Raw genomic sequence first — 16,138 nt, 5'->3', positions numbered from 1 at the left:
AAAAACTGAAAAGTGCAGTGTGCAAAAGTATTTACCCCCCTTTACTTTGAGTGCAGCCAATTGCCTTCAGAAGTTGCCTGACGATTGCTAATAACTAAATAAATCTAATCTCAGTACAAATACAGCTACTCTGTGACCGCCTCAGAGGTTGGTTAAGAGAATATTGGGGAGCAAACAGCATCATGAAGTCCAAGGAACACACCAGACAGGTCAGGGGTAAAGTTGTGGAGAAGTTTAAACCAGGCTTAGGCTAGAAAAGGATTTCCCAAGCTTTGAACATCTCACGGAGCTCTGTTTAATCCATCATCTGGAAATGCAGCCCATGGTAACTCTGGAGGAACTGCAGAGATCCTCAGCTCAGGTGGGAGAATCTGTCCACAAGACAACTATTAGTTGTGCACAAATGTGGTCTTTATGGAAGAGTGGCAAGAAGAAATCCATTGTTAAAAGAAAACCACAGGATTTCTTGTTTGCAGTTTGCCAGAAGCCATGTTGGGGACACAGCAAACATGTGGAAGAAGGTGCTTGGGTCCGACGAGACCAAAATCGAACTTTTTGGCCGAAATGCAAAAAGCTCAATGTGGCAGAGAACTAACACTGAGCATCACTCTGAACACACCATTCCCACTGTCAAATATGGTGGTGGCAGCATCATGCTCTGGGGCAGCTTCTCTTCCGCAGAGACAGGGAAGGTAGTCAGAGTTGATGGGAAGATGGATGGAGCCACAGGGCAACCTGGTAAGAAAACCTGTCGAAGTCTGCAAAAGACTTGAAACTGGGGCGGAGGTTCACCTTCCAACAGGACAATGACCCTAAATGTAAAGCCACAATGCTAGCCAAAGGGCTACAATGGAATGGTTAAAACAAAAAATGTTAAACATTAGAATGGCCCAGTCAAAGTCCAGACCTAAACCCAATCAAGAATCTGTGGCAAGATCTGAAAACGGCTATTCGCGGATGCTCTCCATCTAATCTTACTGAGCTTGAGCTGTTTTGCAAAAAAGAGTAGGCAAAATGAGGTCAATGGTTTGGAGAAGTCATCACAAAGCCCTGATCTCATCCCATAGAAAATTTGTGAGAAGAGAATGGATGTTTAATGTCAGGCTATGAGAAAAAAAAATGTTATACAGTGAATGTAGATATATGGTTATATGTTTGTGTTATGATGTACATCCATACATCATAATACAAACATTCAACAAATTGTTGTGAAACCACCTCTAACTGCATTCACCTGCACTAAACATATTTTGTTTGATCCTATCAATCAATCCTACTTTTTAGGGGCAGTTTGGTCAGTTTCCCACTGCTTAGTCAGTTTATATAAAGAGTCTGGTCCTTTGGTAGTGAAAGCATGTAGTGAAATGGAGGTCCCACAAAATTGCTTGAAATCACCATTGTACCCATCCTAGATTGATGTGAAACAAGAATTAATTCTCCACAATTTATATTAATCATTTTCTAAAATGGGATCCAGGAAACTTTAAACCTGAAATATGGTGTCGTGAACTTGAAAACAGTTTGCAGAACATAAACTCAACTTAAGAAAAAAAATAACTTTTAAAGTTATTACCCTTCCTCAGATTCCTTGTTCCTTTCCCAGCTTTCATCTACCAAATGTTTGCTCTATTGATACATGTGAACTACTTCAGTGTTATTTGCACTCCTGTACAGGCAATGAAAACATGTGGTACAAGTTTATAAGCTTCATAAATTTGCAAAGGTGTAATGAAGGATAAAAAAGGAATTTTGAAGAACTTAAGCAAGGGGACCGGTAGAGTGGGGATAGAAGATAGACAGGATAGTGCATCAGACAGAAACAGAGATAAATAGTGTGATGGACATGGCACATCCTCTCTTTGGCAGCTTCATCACACACACACACACACACACACACACACACACACACACACACACACACACACACACACACACACACACACACACACACACACACACACACACACACACACACACACATTTGTCTCTCTGCAGTATGTGATTGACAGCAAGCAGGTGCTGAGTGAATGAAGTTGTCAGCAAGGCTGGTGATCAGCTGTGTGTCACTGTAACAGAAACTGAAGGCTCAGTTTGATGCAATACCACACTAGAATGTCATGTCTTGTTCTGAATAAAAATCTGTGTTAAATCCTAAGATCAAATAATTGTCCATGTTACCATGTTTTGAGCTTGTTTCTTCCATTTTCTGAGAGATTAAGTCAATGTAAATCTAAATAAAATCAGATTTACTATTAAGTCATATAATTGACCTTTCGCAAAACCCCGCCCCCAAACGGTCCTTGTCCAATCACACATCATTAGCATTTCTAGCTATGTAAGCTAGGTCCGACATTCCCCAAGATGGTGAAGCGATACGCTTATGGTTTATGTAAATCAGACAGTAGGTATCCCAAGAGTTTGTCTGGGGAGTTGTGTTTTTTCCCTTCCCAAAGCCGAAAACACAACTGGAGCGGTGCCTATAATGGATAAAACGGTGTGGAAGGCCTCACTCCCAGCTGAATGTCTCGAAAATTAACAAGCATACGTACGTCTGCTCAAGGTAAGGCAAGTACTGTCCTGCTCTAGAGGTGATAATATCACGGTTATGAATAATATTCGTTAATATTGTATATTATTTAGGATATTGTTGCCAGAAGATTACCCTCTTACGTTTAGTAAGTCCATTACCTAACTTTGGTAAATGTCTAAGTAGATGTTCACTGTCGTGTTGGCTCTTAATGCTGGTAACCCTCTAACGTTATGTTTTTTCAGTTTAACTACATAAAAGTAATTAGCTAACTAACAGTCATATTTGACTAATACATTACTTAACTAATATAAAAAAAGAGAACTTACCCTGCAGTGCAGGAGCAGGACTGGTCCAAAAGGGTGTGCTGGCTGCATTTGAGGTAGAGGTCATGGGGTTTCTCTAATTTTGCTTGAGAGCGGTATGCTTTAGCCTCGAGAATTGTTGTGTCCCCTTCATTACGTATTGTAATATTTTGAATATAACCCTCCACGGCATATTGTAACCCCTTTTGCCTCGATCTGGAGGATATCGCGCAAGTATTGTTCCAAAACAAGTCACTAACACATACTGGTAAAGAAGCTATCCCTGTCATGACATGCGCTAACACTCCGTCGGCTACAGAAAGCTTGATGGGCGTAGTAACAGTAACTAAGGGCTTTTGCGAAAGGTGGATTGAGTTGAAAGATCAAAATGTGTTTTTTTAGACCATGTTAATATGCATACAGTATCTACCTTTAATGATATAAGCATCTGAGCAACATATTACACAAAATCAATGTTTGCACCCATTTATCTTCAAAGTGGTTTTATAAAAGTTATCTGTTAATTTGAATTGTGAATTCATTTCACTGTATTATTGTTTTAACTCTTTGAATCAATGTTGCTATAAAACAGAAATGTGATCTACAAGTCCTATAATCATAGGTTACCAAGGCTTTTATTCTGCAGACATTGTTCTTGCACAGTTTGAACGAGATAAACATTTTTTTTAATAAAGGTGAAAGCTTGCAGAATAAAGCTGTTTATTTCTTGCCTACAACAAGAATACAACAAAAACAACCTCCTGCACAGTATACTGTTATATAACTGTCACATCATAGTTAGCATGTTCAAAGTATGGCTAAACGAGGTTAGCGCCAAGTCTGCCAGCTTAAAGCTAATGTCAATGGAAAACTCTCCTCATTGTTAACTATCAGGATTGTTACCATGATAACAAACTGAACAAGCAAGTAATAATATGTATAAGTTTAACATAACATGAATATGTATTTAAACACACATATAATTCCTGAGGGAATAATAACAGGAGGTTTATTCTTGTTTATTGGACAGTTTTCCTTTCCTCTGTCACTATATGTATGGGTTAGGGCAGTGGTTCCCAACCCTGCTCTTTAAGGCCCACTGTCCTGCATGTTTTACTTGTCACCTTGCTGCCACACACTTGACTTAAACAACTGGATGATTGCCAAGCTGCAGCAGCACTTGATGGCATGCAAAGAAGGTCATGCAATCATTTGAATCAGGTGTGCTGGAACAGAGGCACATTTTAAATATGCAGGACAGGGGGCCCTAAGGATCAGGGTTGGGAACTACTGGGTTAGGGTATGTGGTTTTGCTGCAAAGTTAATGGGTTGATGCAATCAACTGTCCAAAATTTCCACATAATAATGCAGGTGGAGAAATTGCATTTAAAAGTCGATGAAGCCGGCTTGGTTTCCTTAGAAAAAGTTTTCACCAATAAGAATAATACACTGAATTTGACTACAGTGTTTTATATCTAGGAGTGAATTGGAATGTATGTACTTGACTTTTTATTTGTCTGTATGATTGTTTTGAACTCACTAATATTTCAGTATATTAACTGAATCTGTTTGTTCTGTAAAGTGCCTTAACACAAATGCTCCCACATTCATACACCAACACACAGATTGTAGCCAACTTACCTGTTGCATATCACCCTGTGGTGAGGAAGAAAGCTGGAGTCTAAATTTAAGAAACTGGAAAAACAGCTACTCTTCACCAACTAGCCACAGCTACCCTGCAGATCTCTGCATAAAATATGCAACAACTCCTTCCCTTAATTAATTCCATCTACACATTTGTCTTTTGCTTGTGACCAGGCAAACTGGTGTACAAAGCAACCTGTGGCCATCTAAATGTAGCTAAACATATATGAGTAAGGCATATTGCATCACTTACTGTTTTCACTGTTGCACTCGGTGGATTATTTGGTCTGTCAGGCTCTCTCAATTTGATCAGAATAACACATAAGCACATTAAAGCATATTTTCTGTTGCTGTACTTTACATTTGGAAACCTGTGTTTCACATGTTTTGTCTCGAAGTGGTAAGGGGTTGCTAGCTTAGCGTTAGCTTCAGGTCTACTATGGCTAGCCGTTCTGTCCCAGCTGCTGTTTCTTCATCCCTGTCTGAGTCTCCTTCTCTCTCTTGTTCTGTGTGTCAGCCAAGTCAACATTAATTATAAAACAGCAGGTATTGAACAAAGTGGTGAGCAAGAATAATTCAAATAAATGAATTAAAACATGAGATTTTAAGACAAATAAAATTATTGAAATAAAATCCAAGTAAAAGTAGCAACTACAAAATATGACATAAACAGAAACAAATACAATAAAATCAACAACTTAGGCTTTAACCCTAGGCTTAGAACTTACTTTGTGATAAAGCCTATAGTCAAAGTGGCTTATGTTATCCTGAACTATCTCTGTAGTTATACTGCTATAGAGTAAAGATGCATTCAGACCGACCGCGATTTCAAGAAATTTTTTGCCTCATTTGTGTGCTGTCGCTTGCCTGACATTTTGTCAGCAATTCATGTGACCACGGCATCATCAAATGGGAGTAGCTTTTATCTGAAGCTTGCCAGTTTCAACTCAAAATGGCCGAATAACGCCAAAGGAGTCGAAATCCCTGGGTTCACCAGAGAAGGAACCAGTTTGGAGAGTACCACCACCTACTCCAGGAGCAGCGTCTGGATGACGGTCGCTTTTAGCGGTACTTCAGAGGACAGGAAACAGCTGTTACTTTTCTTTCTCTCCCTCTCCTGGTCGTTGTGCAGATGAAAAGCAATGACACTTCTACTCTAGTCTTTCCCACCTGTAGTTGTTTTTTGTGCTGTTTTTGCTCTTTTGGTTGATAAAAGTTTGGTCTATTTTGCACCTGGGTCCTAACAAAGTATCACACATCTAATAATTATTCCTATTAACTGATGATATTTAACCATCATCTTGGAAAATTTTTTAAAAATGTTTCCACGTACCCCCTGCAATGTGCTCATGTATCACTAGGGGTACGAGTACCCCTGGCTGGGAATCACTGGCTTAGGGGATCCTGAGCTATCTCTGTAATTATTCTGCCATAGAGTTAGGCTACTGGAAGACATAATAAGCAATTTTTCACACTTTACTTTGTTCTCCCACTACTCTCCAATTTTGCATTATTTGCTGATATTTTAGCTTTTAACTTTATGTTCCCTGTGTTTTTTCTCTTCCTAGAAGCGACACCTGGCTTGGCTGTGTGTTTAGCTGTTACTCCTTCCTGGAGGGGGGTATCGGCTGAGTTACTGCTGCCTGCAACTTAATGTTTTCCTTCTATAGATGATACTCTTCACCCTGGCGTACTGTGTTTAACCTTGTCTTTCTCCTAGACATAGCTTTTATCTGAGCTTTTGCTTAGACAAACTACAGGGGTTGGACAATGAAACTGAAACACCTGTCATTTTAGTGTGGGAGGTTTCATGGCTAAATTGGACCAGCCTGGTAGCCAGTCTTCATTGATTGCACATTGCACCAGTAAGAGCAGAGTGTGAAGGTTCAATTGGCAGGGTAAGAGCACAGTTTTGCTCAAAATATTGAAATGCACACAACATTATGGGTGACATACCAGAGTTCAAAAGAGGACAAATTGTTGGTGCACGTCTTGCTGGTGCATCTGTGACCAAGACAGCAAGTCTTTGTGATGTATCAAGAGCCACGGTATCCAGGGTAATGTCAGCATACCACCAAGAAGGACGAACCACATCCAACAGGATTAACTGTGGACGCAAGCGGAAGCTGTCTGAAAGGGATGTTTGGGTGCTAACCCGGATTGTATCCAAAAAACAAAAAACCACCCAAATCACGGCAGAATTAAATGTGCACCTCAACTCTCCTGTTTCCACCAGAACTGTCCGTCGGGAGCTCCACAGGGTCAATATACACGGCCGGGCTGCTAAACCCAAACCTTTGGTCACTCATGCCAATGCAAAATGTCGGTTTCAATGGTGCAAAGAGTACAAATCTTGGGCTGTGGACAATGTGAAACATGTATTGTTCTCTGATGAGTCCACCTTTACTGTTTTCCCCACATCCGGGAGAGTTACGGTGTGGAGAAGCCCCAAAGAAGCGAACCACTGTTGCATGCCCAGAGTGAAGCATGGGGGTGGATTGGTGATGGTTTGGGCTGCCATATCATGGCATTCCCTTGGCCCAATACTTGTGCTAGATGGGTGCGTCACTGCCAAGGACTACCGAACATTCTTGAGGACCATGTGCATCCAATGGTTCAAACATTGTATCCTGAAGGCGGTGCTGTGTATCAGGATGACAATGCACCAATACACACAGCAAGTCTGGTGAAAGATTGGTTTGATGAACATGAAAGTGAAGTTGAACATCTCCCATGGCCTGCACAGTCACCAGATCTAAATATTATTGAGCCACTTTGGGGTGTTTTGGAGGAGCGAGTCAGGAAACGATTTCCTCTACCAGTATCACGTAGTGACCTGGCCACTATCCTGCAAGAAGAATGGCTTAAAATCCCTCTGACCACTGTGCAGGACTTGTATATGTCATTCCCAAGACAAATTGACGCTGTATTGGCCGCAAAAGGAGGCCCTACACCATACTAATAAATTATTGTGGTCTAAAACCAGGTATTTCAGTTTTATTGTCCAACCCCTGTATATGTGCTCTTTTTCATACTCTACACTTGTAAACCTGCTGAGTTTATCGCCTTAGCTGTTTTTCTCTCCTAGATTAAGTCACTGAAGAAGCTACTACTGCCTTTAACGTTACACTTTTCTTTAACATAAAAAGTACCCCTGAATCAGTGCTTCTGTGTATTGTGTGTATGCTCTGTTTTGTCTAATCCCCAGTATGTTGTGGCAGATGGCTGCTCACACTGAGCCTGGTTCTGCTCGAAGTTTCTACCTGTTAAAGAGGAGTTTTCCTTTCCATTGTTACTACATGTGATAACGTGCTTTGAGACGACGTGTTGTGATTGAATTTCATAATTTGGAAATAAGGTACATACAGTTGTCTCTGTCAAATAACTTAACTTTAACATTAAGTTGGCAACATAGGAGTCAGCATATAAGGCAGCTTAACAGCCTGCATCAGTTTTAATTTATCTTAACGGTTTGCGCATATCATTAGCAATGGTACAGCCTGAGTCAGTGTAAAAGGCAGCATAGCAAGCTGGCTTTGTGCCTCCAATTTAGTTGTACTTTAACAGTTTGCATATGCTCCTTGAAATCTATTGGATAGCATGGAATGCAAAGGCACAACTCAGCTGTGCCTGTCCGCACTGTGACATTAGCGAGAACACCAGACTGATTCATTTATGGGACCAGCTAATTGCCTATCCAGAAGAAAGCAATCTCATGGGTTTTCATGTGCCTTTAAATTAGTTTAAGATATCCAAAATTAAAAATAAGAAAGTGAGGAGTATGCTAAAACTACAAATCTGCCAAGACACAGCCATACACCTAAGTTAACATAGCAGCCAAGGAGAGCTAGTCTGTGTCATGGTCGGTGTAGCGGAGGACCCCGGAATGCAGACGACAGTAAGCATAGGTGATGAGTAAATAATTTAATAAATAACACTCACTTCAACAAGTGGTAGCAAAAACAGGTATGGACAGACAGGCAAGACATGCTTGGCATGAGCGACGGCATATGCCAAACATGGAACGAACAGAGAGTCACGTGATCCAAAATGTTTCCGTGAGGAATGAACAGGATGAGGGTGTATATAAATGGCAAGACACAGGTGACAAACAAAACTGATTAACATTGTGCAGGTGGGCCAAATGAAGCTGATTGCTTAACAGAGACAGAGAGAAGAAAACATGACTGGAGCAAAACAGAAATTCAAGGATACAAACTAATCAGGAAAACATAACGTTCAGAACATGAACTAGAACACAAGAAATTAAAGCACAACCAGGAAAATAATAAACAGAAACAAAATGTAAACCAAAAACAAGAACAATTAGAACCCTAACAAAAACCCAAACACCCTCAAATCATGACAGTCTGTCAGTTTTAATCTGATAAGAGAAGCAACCAAAAGGTTTCAACATCCCAGGTTGGAGAATCTGTTGACAGAACAAGAAGAACAACGTTGTTGTAAGAAAGCCATAATAAGTCCCATTTGCAACAAACCTGTGGGGGGAACCAAGTAAACATGTGAAGAAGGTGCTCTAGTGAAATTAGACAAAAAGCACTGTACATCATCCTAAAAGCACCATCTCATTAAAAAAAACAAAAAAAAAAAAACATACATGCATACATACTGTAGTGATGCATTTCATGATCATGGACAGGGATGCTGGTTAGAACTGATGAAGAGATGGGGCTGAATATAGGGCAATCCTAGATAAAACTTTGTAGTGGCCGAAAAACTACTGGGGCTTACTTTCCAGCGAGACAACAATCCTACACATATAGTCAGTGCTTTTGCAGAATAGTTTAGATGTAAGTATATGCACGTGTTAGAATGGCTCAGTCAAAATCCAGACCTTAATCCATTTTATAGCCAACTTTTAATTTAAAGGTAACATTTCTTTGTTATTCTGGTGGCTGAATTAAGTTGTTTTGAAAAGAACAACGGGCTAAGATTTCCACTGTGTAAATGAAAAAAAAAAAACTGGTAGAGACATAACCCAAAAGGCATGCAACTGTAATTGCAGAGCAAGGCTGTTTTGCAAAGTATTGACCAGGTGAGGCTGAAAACAATGCATGCCACACTTTCCAGATTTTTATGTGGAAAAAAAAATGGCAAAACTCCTGTATCAATTACGTTCTACTTCACATGCACAGCTTTGTCGTGGTCTATCATATGGAGTTTGGTTTAACAAGAAAAATATGAAAAACTTGGCAAGGAATTTAAATCTGAAGGAACAATTAGTGGATATATAAGGAAAACAGAGAGAGACTGCATGAGTTTACTGTATGATGGGTCAGACTGGAAACAGCATAAGACACAAAAACAGCTGCAACCAGTTATGAAAATGTTTATTTTTTTTCTGAGTTTATGTTTACCCTGTACTTAACATGAGTGAAAACTAAGCAAACAAATATTTTTAGCAATGTGTTTCATGACATAACTGCAAAAACAATACAGAAGCCTTTTGTGAATTCTTTAGTATGTCAATCAGTCATTTTCTACCGTGGGGTTCACCCTGGACAGATCGCCAGTCCATCGCAGGGCAACACAGACTCACACAGGACAAACAACCATGCACACACTCATTCACACCTGGGGGCAATGTGGAGAGACTAATTTACCTAACAGTCATGCTTTTGGACTGTGGGAGGAAGCCGAAATACCCATAGAGAACCCACTCATGCACGGGAAGAACATGCAAACTCCATGCAGAAAGACCCTTGGCCAGGAGTCAAATCCAAGACCTTCTTGCTGCAAGACAACAGTGCTGCCAACTGCGTCACCATGTAGCCTCTTTAGTATGTTTTAAGTATTAATTTTAGTAAGATTTCATGAAATAAACAAAAAAAAAACTGCATCAAATACTGACATTTAGGAAATTTAATAGCTTGAGTCATAGGCAGCCCTAAGGATTACAAGATTTCAGGTATTAACACAGAAGCTCGGTTGCAAGGTGATGTGCTGCATTTTCAACTGATCTTAGGCACTGAAGATATTGATTTTCTTGCACACACATACCAATTTGCCATTGTCATTCATTCCTTATTTGTATAAAGAATTAAGATGGAGCAAGGATTATCCTTTTTTGGATCACCTGCAGGCATCTTTTAAGAGTTTTCTCTGTCACTGTTTGTCTTCATATGCTTATGCTTTATATGTTATCTATGACAATAACGTTTCTGTGGAAGTAATAGGTAATGTGCATACACATTTGTTTAATATTTAGATATAAATTGACTGATTTTATTAATATTGCACCTTTTACTTTTGATTTCGTTATTAGGCCTGACCAACGAAGGTGCTGCAAAGGCCTATTGTAATCACAGAGGATTTTTTGTTTGTTTTTGCTGCTTAATCAGCTTTTTGGTAGCTTAAACATATATGAAAACTCACCAAACTTTGCCCAAAATTGCCCCCCATTGAAAAGTTTGGGATTTTAATGGAATGAAAATGGGGTGTGACCAAATGGCTCTACAGCACCCCTTAAAGTGAGATAGGCCAACTGGTAAGTCGTAAAATAAAGAAATTCAAATGAAGGATATACCTCTTGGAGGTATATCCTAAAATGAACAGGAAGTCAGCAATTTCAGGTCAAAAGGTCATTCTTGAGCATGTTTAACATTTCATACATATCAAACTTTAATGAACTCCTAGAGATTTTGAGCTATCAACTTCACATTTGGTCAGTATGCCCTTAAGGCATGGGGAATTAAAAGTTATCAAAATACTCAGTTTTTGAGTACATTTAGGGAGTGTGGCCAGACCATGAAAAATAGTTTTAGCTGCAATTTTCAAACAGAAAGACTGAATAAGACCAAATTTGGTACGATTGAGTCCCTTTGGGTGCTCGATGATCCTATGTAGTCATATGCTCACATCATCAAAGCCCCGCCCCTGATAACATGAAGTCACTTTTTCATTTGGAAAGATTGTTCTTTGATCCTCTTGACCTAATCTACTTGAATCGTTGTCAAAAAACAGATAACAAGTTGGTCTAACTTGGTTTGGAACACAGACTGTACGCTGGAGGGTGTTGCCACTGCGTCATAGCAAAGGGCGATGTCATGCCGTAGCTATATATTTGGCTCTAATTTCCACATATATATTCTGATACACACCAAATTCAATATGAATGATCTTATTCCAGCCCCAAAAAATTTAAAAATGTTTGGTGGGTGTGGCCTAATTCTTCCACAGCGACCGTGGATTATGAAATTTAGTACACATTTGTAACTTGTACCTACAAAAAAGTCTCTGGGCACCGTGTTCCGAGGAAGTCAGCCATTTCGGATTAAAGCCGCCATTTTCTCTTGTTTACACAAGTTGTATCTAAGCAAACAGACTTCAAAATGACTCAGTATACTGGGGCACTGGGGATCAAAAGTTATCAAAAGCCTTTGCTGCATCAAAGTGTGGCAAATTTCGATATACTGCCTTTTGCAAACGGTTGGCTGTAAATCATACATGCATCATCCAATTTTCTCCAAATTGGATATGAATGATCTTTGTCAACATACAAACAGCTTAATGGGATTTGGCTTGTGCTGCATTAAACCCAAGCATGAAAATCTCACTTCTCGTCATAAAAGATGAATGTCTAATAACTTCTAAAAACAAGGCCAGAGCTGCACCAAACTTGGTGGGTAACATGTTTCATCACAAAACAGCTCTCAACACATTCACAGGTAAATTTACTGACATGGCTTTAGCCCAGCCCACTTAGAACAGGAAGTCACATGTTTCACTGGTGGATATCTTTCTTTCTTTTTTTTTTTTTTTACCGTGTCCTGTCCGGCAGAGTAGCACCCAGAATTGTTGTCTGAGTTCCAAGAAAAAGCCTAACAGATTTACTTTCACAAGCTGAGCATTACAGCTAACGCTTTAAAGCTCTGCTTGATATTTATCAAAGAAACTTTATTAGAAACTGCTCTAGGATTATTTCAATTTTTATGGACATGGAGACTGAAACGATAAGAAAAAAAATAAGCACGAAAGAGAGAGAGGTAGCCAAAAAGGAAAAGGGGAGAGAAGGAGAAAAGAATGGAGGAGATAAAGAAGGATAAAGAGATTACAAGATAACACCCTGCTTGCTTCTACACCTGCAGAAACATACATAAGCTTTTTTACTGAAAGTGCACGGTACTTATGAATACCAGATGTAATTAGTGGTAATTGCAGCTCAATATAGAATATTTGTGTATCTGTTAACACCTGAATCTAAACACCTGTGGGTCTGAGTGTGAGCGTGCTTGTGTATACAAGGGTTCCCCATAAAATATGTAATTGCAAGTGTGAGGAGCCACAGACCTGCCCCCCTGGACCTGGGACAAATACGGAGAAGAGCAGGGGGCTCCACAGGGTCAATATACACGGCCGGGCTGTTATAGCCAAACCTTTGGTCACTCATGCCAATGCTTATGCCAGATTATTTCTCTTATCTTGCTCAAAGTAACTCGCAACAAATTGCCCAATCAATATTAACAATATAAAAGACAAATATGTGTGTTAATTAATTTGTCTCCCATACAATAACTATGTAATTTCTGAATTTATTTCTTATATTTAAGGTTTCAAACATGTAATCAGTTTTTTTTTTTATTTAAGCACGTTCCTATTTCAGAATATAACTCATTAATCAATATTTAAAGTTATGTCCAATTATGGTCCTTTAAAAGATTTTCTGCATTGCTGAATTAGCAAAATAAATTCATGTGGGAGATAGTTGAAATGTATTGACAAGCATTCAGATGAGTCTGTTGAATATAGTATTGTCTACTAATGAAAGCATTTATATTTTTGGAGCTTATTGTTGGGACCCACAGCCATGGATTTCAACATTAAACTCTGGTACAAACTTTCTGGAACTTTCAAAATAAATTGTATTAACCTACTTACGGCACAGCCAAGCAAACTGTAGCAGCAGACTTCCCATGATGCCACTGGCTGCATAAAAGCACCCCCTTTTCAATGGTCCGACCTCTTTCATGCCGGTGATCATTGGGATAGGAGGGGAAACAAGCGCGCTAATGTTTCTTTGCTGGCAAAAAGACAAACTCTTCAAACTGGATCCACGGATGTTATATCCTTATGCATTATCATGAACAGCTTGCACTGTACATAAATGCGAATGAATAAAGCTGAACTGCAGATTATTGATGTACCAAGAAATTAGCTTAAAACCAGTTGTCACTGGTTCTTAGGTCTATGGTTTCCTTTATTGTTAATTAGTTCCGCCTGTCCCTTATGCCTCCATGTCTCCTTGCCACACCTGTTCTTAGTTCCTGTGATTACCTGCCTTTGTTTTCTCCCTGTATATTAGTTGGTCTGTGTTCTTTGTTCCCCGCTGGTTCCTCCGTCACTATTCCTCGTTCACTACCCCTGTTTATGCTCAGTTTAGCTACGTTACAGAACTATGTACACATGTACGTTTTTGGCTCGACTCATGTTTGTACTTGCTGGATTATGTTACGTTTTGGAGACCTTTAATTAAAGAAAAGTCTTCCTCTCATCATGCGGCTGCCAAGCTCTTATCTGCACTTTGGTCCGATCCAAACCCAGAACGTGACATTAGGAACCAGCCATAAACAGGACCAAGCAGACAGAGCTAAAGAACTTAAGATGTGGATAAAGCAGCAAGAGGAGACGCTACAAGCTATGTATGGAGAGGGGGTTGAGATTTTACCCTCGCCTTTGTTGCTGGAGGAGATGGAGTGTCTCGGTGTATCTGACCGGGCCTCCATGGATGTATTACCGGATCGGAATCATATCTCTCCAGCTTGTTCCTCCTCCAGGCAACGTCCTCCTCGCCGCAAGCGCTCCACCCCAGCTACAGCAGCTCCGGCCGAGCTCAACCTGCCCACAGCTTCTTTGCCTTAGCCATCCACATCAGCAGCGGCTCCTGCGGAGCCATCCTCGTCTGCAGCGGCACCTGCTGCGGCCGAATTCCCCGCTGGGCTCGGCTCCCGCCCTGGACAACATCGTCGCCGCGGAACAGTCGCCATTGGGGAGGTTTGGATGGGCGCCTCCAACCCTTCTACGGAGGGTCCATCCGCCATGGTCTCCTCGCAGTTGCTTTCCCCGGAGTTGGTGGGTGGTCACCCAGCGCCCTCTGCAGGTCATCAGTTGCCGGTGCAGCCTCCAGCCCTATATTGGGTTCAAGCCAGGCTGGAGAAAATGAAAGAGGATTTCATGAAGGGACGTTGCTGTGATTTTGCGCTTCATCTAATGGATCATCCAGAGGATCTGAATCTGGTGCACTCTGTTGTAGAGGCAGAATTCATTGCGGAGGGATGGCTCGACGCTCCAGCTCCTCTTTCTGCTGGAGGTCCTTTCGACCCTCTTCTTGTGGCCGTTAGAGCAGCACAGAGCTCCAAGGATTATGAGCCACAGCCGTCCGCCGTCAAGCTTCATGAGCCACAGCCTGCAGCCAAGCCTCTGGACTCACAGCCTGCTGCCAAGCCTCTGGACTCACAGCCTGCAACCAAGCCTCTGGACTCACAGCCTGCAGCCAAGCCTCTGGACTCACAGCCTGCCGCCAAGCCTCTGGACTCACAGCCTGCAACCAAGCCTCTGGACTCAGCCTGCAGCCAAGCCTCTGGACTCACAGCCTGCAGCCAAGCCTCTGGACTCACAGCCTGCAGCCAAGCCTCTGGACTCACAGCCTGCAGCCAAGCCTCTGGACTCACAGCCTGCCGCCAAGCCTCTGGACTCACAGCCTGCAACCAAGCCTCTGGACTCACGGCCTGCAGCCAAGCCTCTGGACTCACGGCCTGCAGCCAAGCCTCTGGACTCACAGCCTGCAACCAAGCCTCTGGACTCACAGCCTGCAGCCAAGCCTCTGTACTCACAGCCTGCAGCCAAGCCTCTGGACTCACAGCCTGCAGCCAAGCCTCTGGACTCACAGCCTGCAGCCAAGCCTCTGGACTCACAGCCTGCAGCCAAGCCTCTGGACTCACAGCCTGCAGCCAAGCCTCTGGACTCACAGCCTGCAGCCAGGCCTCTGGACTCACAGCCTGCTGCCAAGCTACAGGACCCAGAGTCCAGAGAGGGGTTCAATGGAGAGCCGCCTCTCATCCTAGTTCCTGAGTTTCCTGAGGGGTCCGAGGACGGACCACCTCTCATCCTAGTTCCTGAGTTTCCTGAGGGGTCTGAGGACCTGGCCAGACTGATGCCAGGCCCAGGCCTCTGCGGGCCCTGCCTGGGCCCAAGTCTTTGCTGCGGTTCTGGCTATGCCGCAGACCTCCGAGGCACCTGCTTCCACGTCGCATACCGCCTGACTCCTTGCTTTGTGGGCCTCCTAGAAGCCTGCATCTCTGTCGCCGCCGGCCTCCTAGACGCCTGCATCTGTGTCGCCGCCGGCCTCCTAGACGCCTGCATCTCTGTCGCCGCCGGCCTCCGGATCGTCGGCCTCTTCGCTGGCTACATCGCCGCAGACCTCCGGATCGTCGGCCTCTTCGCTGGTTACTTCGCCGCAGGTCTCCACGGTTTCACTGCCGACTGCTCAGAACTCTGTGGTGCAGGTCCAATCGCCCGCCTGAACTCTGGAGGTGGGGGTGGTGGATTGTGGCTGCAGCTGTTCTTCTTCATAACGGCGGGCGGCAGATCTTGAGAATGTATGGAGCGTATGGGAAAACACCATACTGGGACCTCTACAACCAGC

The 16,138-nt window shown here is 42.2% G+C and overlaps 1 protein-coding gene across 4 annotated transcripts in view; it reads right to left on the bottom strand.

Annotated features, from left to right (window-relative positions):
- LOC124866711 overlaps positions 1 to 16,138 on the bottom strand; it is a 62,005-nt gene that overhangs the window by 3,367 nt on the left and 42,500 nt on the right. Inside the window, exon 6 of one of the 4 annotated variants that reach the window (XR_007037887.1) lies at positions 8,386 to 8,908. The exons of the other annotated variants lie outside the window; for them this stretch is intronic. The gene's annotated coding sequence lies outside the window, so the exon portion shown is untranslated. Of the gene's footprint in view, positions 1 to 8,385; positions 8,909 to 16,138 lie in introns of those variants that run through there. 4 annotated transcript variants of the gene reach the window in all.

This window comes from Girardinichthys multiradiatus, chromosome 4 (genome assembly GCF_021462225.1).
Source record: "Girardinichthys multiradiatus isolate DD_20200921_A chromosome 4, DD_fGirMul_XY1, whole genome shotgun sequence".
Lineage (NCBI taxonomy): Eukaryota > Metazoa > Chordata > Actinopteri > Cyprinodontiformes > Goodeidae > Girardinichthys > Girardinichthys multiradiatus.
The sequence above is the reverse complement of the archived record's forward strand: the minus strand, read 5'-3'. Positions and strand labels throughout refer to the sequence as shown.